Genomic DNA, 6,659 nt, shown 5'->3' with positions numbered 1-6,659 from the left:
ATCTGAATTACCCGTTACCGTATCAAGCCCATACTCATCATTTATGGCGCACTGAAAAAATGATTATTAGGTTTTTGGTCTATGATCTGATCCTAAAATAAAAAAAAATCTTTGAGAAGCAGGGTTAGTAGGTATTCAACTGCTAGAAAAAAGTAAACAAATGGAGTTGGCATGCAGAGACATACAGCAGAGATTCTCTGTTCTTGCTAATTTTACTCTTTAAAAAGCTGAATGAGAATATTTTTGCTAAGGAAGTCAGCACTTTAAATATATTCTCTTAAACTTTCAACATCATTCATGTTATGGCTTCTTCTATGAAAGAATTTGTTATCCCAAACAGTCATAAGTAGGGAGTAATTAGCACCATTTTTTTCTATTCCTGTGTTGAGCTGGTCGGATCTAGGATAATAGATATAATGAGAGTAATCACAGGGCTGTATTTTGATCTTGAGAGATCTGCTGACAGCAGGAACTGCCATGCTGGCAGCACTGCCAAGCTGCTGTGAACTACGACCAAGCCATGGGACAGAAACAGTGCCTGGGCAATTCCTTCCCTGGCACCTGACTGCTCACACTGGTTTCCTTCAAGTCAGGCTATTTCTGCTGCCTGCGGCGCTGTGCTCTGGTGTAACAGCAGCTTCTTGTTTTCTGCTCTTTAGATTCCCTGAGAAACAATACAGAAAGAACACTTCCTGGAAACAAAGAAGGTCAACAATTAAAGGTCGTACCCTGGAAAACAGATCACTTAAAATTTGATATATGATAGAAGAAAAACAAGAAAGAAAAAAATGTAGAGGCATGTGATTTAGAGGAAAAACAAACAAATAAATTGCTTAGTATAAAACATGACCTTCCTTTACAAAACAGATCTCATTTTTGGTCACGTCCTTGCAGCAGAGTACATGGTTTCACAAATGTTAACTTCAGGTCGTAATGTGTAAAGTAATACAGCATAATAAGGTGACACTTTTATGTATGTAGACTTCCATCAGAAGTACTAATTAGATTAAAAATGAGATTACCTTTTTGGGTTAGATAAATGTTTAAATATTTCTTTCTTTCCACAATTGTACTGTTCTATATGGAAAAAATAATTCAGGTATAAAATTTTAAAGGTTTTATCTTAAACTGATGCATTGATTGACGATCTCCAGTCATTTCTGTTTTCTTTTTTGTCAGCTTTACATGAAGTCTAAATTCTTACAGAGCAGAATCTTCCCAGCTTTCTCTGGAATAACCTGGTTCAGACTACAACTGGGAATGTAGAATACATTTAAAAAACTCAGAATACAGAGTAAAATGTGGAAACATATTACTTCTGCTCCTCCTTGTTTTTTTTCTTCCTTTATGCAGTTAGGGTGACAATGACTTGAGATTTTTTAGGAAAGATGGTAACAGCTTTTGAAATACTACATATTAAACCTGTAGAAAACAAATGGAAAACTGGTATTTTTTAGGTCTTAAAAAGTAGCAGATTTTTCAAAGCCATTCTAGTATGGAAATAGCTGCTCTGAGTTTAATTTAATTATGCTACTCAATTAGACAGTCTGAGAGAAGAGTGTGGATGACACCAGTCAGGAAAAGGGGATGTGAGGAAACGAAGAGATGATAAGGTCATCAGCTCCTGTGGGACAAAAAGAGAAATTAGTAATTATCACCTATGGAACACTGACTTATCAGGAGATGGCTTGGAGAAAACCGCAGTGTGCCACAAAACCAATATCTCAACTGACTCTATGGCTTTTGGTACCTTTGGAGGTCACTGGTCTTTGAAAGCTGTACTTTATGAATTCTTGTTACAAATGACATCAGCAGTTTTATACAAGTTGTATACAGTGACCCAGTTAAGGAACTTATATCTAGATGATTCAATTTTAGATACAATATCTACTGAAATCAACGGGAAGATCAAAACCAGAGTGTTTATTATTATTACTATCGCTACTATTGTTATTACTAGTATTGCTGCTACTATAGTTTATAGGGTAGACAATAGACCAACAACAATGAGAGAAAGGTCTTTCACTGTGAAGGAGGTACATCTTTGGCTTGCAGCCTTCATTAAGGTATTTGAAAACAGTAAAGGTGATAGAAATGTTCTCAGGTTGAATTTGTTAAACAAAAGATGTCTTACAATTATGAAATCAAACACATTGCAGTTGTTTACAAAAGCTCTCGTTCTGGCTAAATAACACTGTTTAGAAAGCGCAAAGAAAAATGGTTTGCAAACTCATAGTAGTTGCCTACCACAGTATCACTGTGCCAGTGAATTAGCATTCATTTTTTCAAATGGTGAACTGAGGCAGAAGGAGTCAATTAAAAGTAATTCCACAGAGCAGCTGACTATGTCTGTATTTTCTGCTCTAGGGAATCTTCTCCAGGAAGGACTTCAGATCACTTTCATACCTCTCCAGCACTGCAAGCTATGAAATGTACCAGAGCCAAAGCATCAACCACATCCGTGGTCTCTGTTACATGAGAGTCCAGTTACCCAATACCAGCAGAATTCTCTCTTGTGGATACCATTTTGAGCCATTCCTGTGTATAATTATTTTCCATTCCTATCATGAGACAGCAGTTCGTACAGGAAAAATGGAAGCTGGATGCCAACAAGGAGCATTTGAAACCCAGCAAAAATGAATCACTAACTAGAGGCTGACTGAAGTTATATTAAAATGCACTGAAAACAATGTGAGTTATCCAAAAAATATTGCTTTTACTACAACACAGAACTTTGTCAGTTTCAACCTTATGTGATACTGTTTATCTCTTTTTATCAATTCACTCAAATCTGAGAACATCACACAGATAAAATCAAAATTAGTCAAGTTACAGTTTTGTTCATTAACCAGGGAATAAGGTGAAACACAAGAATGTCGGGTGTTTTGAAGCTGAGGACTTCTGAAGTTAATTATGACAACATTTAGATGATCCTCAGCAAGATAAATCATCTAATAGAGACCTTATTTCCCAGATTTTGCTGATACTTCACATTTTGCTGGAGGTTTACTTACACATTTTTTCACATAAATCCTCTGCTTTGTTTGTCACCACTGGCAGCTCTCTCATCTCCTGTAGTTATTAGTGTCACAAAGCCAGTGCTTTTTTTTAAACTTCTCTCTTCATTTCTTTTCCCTTCAGTATTGCTATTAAATCCTGCTGCTCTTTCTTATATATCTGAGAAATCTAGTCATTTCTCTCTGTCCCTGAGAGCAAAACATGTGCTCCTGCCCTTAATACTGTTGTCATTAAACTTGGCTCATATTCATTCCTCTCAGCAAAAGGTTTTGGTCCAAACTCCTCTTTTTCCTCTCTGTCTCCTCTTGCAGCTTAGACACAACCACCTTCTGCACTTCTGCCCTTTGTGCTGATGCCCATTGCTTTCCTCCCCTTCCAGGGCAATCCTGCAAATCTTCTCAGGTAATCGGTTTCACGTTTAGCTATAAAACCACTGCTTCTTCTGGTCTATCACCCTTTATGAAGGAAATAAACTATTTAAAAAGAGTAAAAGGGAGGAAACAGATTATGGAGAGGGAAGATAAATGGGAAGGGGAAACCTGAAATTTCATATACATAGAAAAGCATACAACTATAAATATATAAAACTTAAAAATACAAATAATTATACAGGTACAAAATTCCTGAGAGCCCTTCTCCTATGGCAGAAAGAGACACTGCTGTACATCGTCTCAACAAAATGATTCATTATGTTTCCCAATTTCTATAAGTTTTATAAATCCCACCAATAATATGTATCTGGTTTAGGGTACATTTCATCTTCAAAATGCTGAATTAATTATAGTTTTCAGGAGAGTTTTCACCTTACCTTTCTTTTATTTTCAAGAAAACTGCATTTCTCCACTTTTCCTTACGGGCCTTATCCTATTCCTTCAAAATCAGTGGAAAAGTACTGCCTGTATTTCACAAGAGGGAAGAAGTCCTTAGATTTCTGCTTCTCTTCTGGGATTTTTTTTTAATAATTATTTGTTGCGTTATTTGTTTGTTTGTTTGTATTTGTTCCCGTAATCCTTGTTCCCTTAACAGATTCTCAACTCCTTTGCTTAGCTTGTTTCAGTACATCAGTTGTTTTGCTTTACCTTTATCTCCTCTTTATTTTCTTTAATTATTTTTCAGTAACATTTGCCTGAATTTGTCTTAATCTGTCTTGTTTCACTTCTCTTATTCAATCCTTTTGCCTCCCTCTGTATTTCTCCTGTTGCAGTAGATATTATCGATTCCTGGTTGCATGTAGGAAAAACACAATTTTCTGGAGGTTTCTGTGTGAATAGAACCAGACACAGAAGAAAGCCTCAGGCATATAAAAAAAGTCACATATACACTGTGCTTATGAATTATTTTTAAAATATTTTTCTGAAAATACAGACCTCTGTGAAACTCAGTGTCAGGAATGAGCATCATCAGAAAAAGGAAGAAAGAAGAAGAGAAATCTGAAGCCAAACCAACATCTCTAAAACAAAAAAATGCAGGGGAGAAAATAAGTACAGTTCCAGTGGTTTGAGAGATACTTAATTGTGTAGCTGGTTGGTTTGTTTTCTTTACAATGCTTGTTCTAATGTTTTTGCTTTAATGGCTTTATTGCGGTGTATGAAATTGGACATCACGTTTCCACATAACAAAGGAAGGTAAAATCACTTGCAGCAATTCCTGAATAAATGCCATCACCTTTTGTGCTGAGATATGCATAGCCAAAGGAGTTCTTCCTGTTTTGCCTCCCACATTTTGAGGGCATATGCTGTCAGAAGCTGATTTTAAACAACTGGAAGTGATGCACAACTATTCTACCAAAGGGCAGGATCAAGCCCTCGGTATTTATCTCACATTTTCCATATTACTTTTCTGAATGTCACAGGTATTTAAATAGGATAACTGTGTGTCTTGGTTTCAAAAGTCATTAAAAATTCCTAGCATTTCCCCAGGAAATGCACATTTAAAGAAGAACTCTTTTAGAAGCTGACATACCAAAGCATACTTTTTTCTTTTTCTTCTGAATGTCTCAAAGCATCTGGGCTTTTCTGGACTAGCAGATCTACTTCTTTCTTCCTTTCTTCTTTTTTTTCTTTGTTTTTAAGGTAAAAAAGATGCTGCCATAGAGTCTAGGATGGGGGAGAAGTGAGCACAGTGGCCTCCTTGCTCTCTCCTGCCTTCTCTTGGTTTCTCCAGTTTTGCAGTCTATAATGATGTCTGACAGGAAGCCACGCATATGGGTAAGAGCTACTGAAGCATAAGCAACTTCCTCCCCAAAAGCATGTGCATTCAGTTTCAAGCTAGCTTAAAGAGTACTCAAAATGAAGAGAAAGCAAGTTAGCCCTGTACAGAGGTGTAGTTACTGGGCCGTGCCCTAACTCACCTGGTGAGGTATGGAAACGGAGTGGGCTCACATCCCACACTTCGGGCTGCAGCAGAGCTGGATCCTGCTTGTTGGCTGTAGCAATAAATATATCTGTGTTTATCAAGTCCAATAGCTGTTGGAACAGAGGACAATAATTCATAGTGCTCTATATAAGAAGGGTTGGTAGTTATGACTGTGAGAAGATGAATGGGATGCACCTGTTAAACACTAGTCCCCAGCGACAGGATAAACTTGAAGAGTCAATTTGTCTGCATTTTCTGACAGATACAAGAGCGGAGAAGTAGAAGGGAGCAAAAAGGCATATTCATAGGCAACTCTACAGATTATGTTTTCCTTTTTGAAGAGCTTCTTTTCTCTTGAGAGTCATGAAGCACACGTAACCCATTTAGTTAAAAGTTAAATTAAATTGCTTATGCAAGGACTGAATAAAAATTCTGTACTTACTCAGGCAGTACCAGAAAAAAAATAATCTGAATGAATAAAGATGAGATTTTTAAGATACGATGACTTTCAACTTCAGTATTCAAAATACAGTAATCTCAAATTCTATAAATTAGTGTAAATCTAACTGATGATGTTTAAATTCTGAAAATATTTTCCATGTTATTTTTAACTGCAACACTATGAATTCACAATTGGGGTTGATTTTAAACTATTTTTCTGCGCATACAATGTAAATTATAGATTTACATACTGTGTGAACTTTTATTTTTTTATATTAGGGTGTATTCATTTCTTTTGAGCCTTTCTGCCGTTGTGTAAATTCTCTAATGATAACAGGGAGTGTTAAAAGGGAAAAGTCAAAATAAAATGGAAGCTAAGATGTAGGTGTTGCTAAGCCTGTCTTAAGCCTGCGTATGCACAATGTGTAGAGATTGCAAAGGACTCATAAATCCTGACTGTGGGCTGTGAGATCCTGTTCTCATTTGTATTGCATCCTATCAGTTATTTACATATGGGTAACATAGAATTCACCATTTCTCAGCAGCTGCTCATTCTCAGCTTCTACGAGTCAGTGCAGACCAAATGCAGTGAAGTAGGGTACTTGGAGATATATGTGGTTTAACATGAACTGTACAGCAAGTCCCTGCACTACAAACATGAGTACCATATATTCATAAGATACTGTTTTGCTCATATGCTGCTCATTCTCTCAATAACTGACCAGTGATTTTCCCTTTATAAGAGTAAATGCATCACAAGGCACAGGGGCAGAAATGCTGAAAAACAGGAGAGGATCTCCACAAGTCAGTTTCTGGGGTTTTAATATTCTCAGCATTGTGTTAAA

General features: G+C 36.6%; 1 long non-coding RNA gene across 1 annotated transcript; it reads right to left on the bottom strand.

Annotated features, from left to right (window-relative positions):
• Nucleotides 1,505–5,477, bottom strand: LOC110392884. Its single transcript, XR_002434676.1, has 4 exons — nt 5,369–5,477; nt 4,098–4,277; nt 3,827–3,914; nt 1,505–1,624 (listed from the first exon to the last, which is right to left on the bottom strand). It is a non-coding gene; the product is annotated as an uncharacterized LOC110392884 (long non-coding RNA).

Source organism: Numida meleagris, chromosome 1 (assembly GCF_002078875.1).
Source record: "Numida meleagris isolate 19003 breed g44 Domestic line chromosome 1, NumMel1.0, whole genome shotgun sequence".
Classification (NCBI taxonomy): Eukaryota; Metazoa; Chordata; class Aves; order Galliformes; family Numididae; genus Numida; species Numida meleagris.
This window is presented reverse-complemented; position numbering and strand designations above follow the sequence as displayed.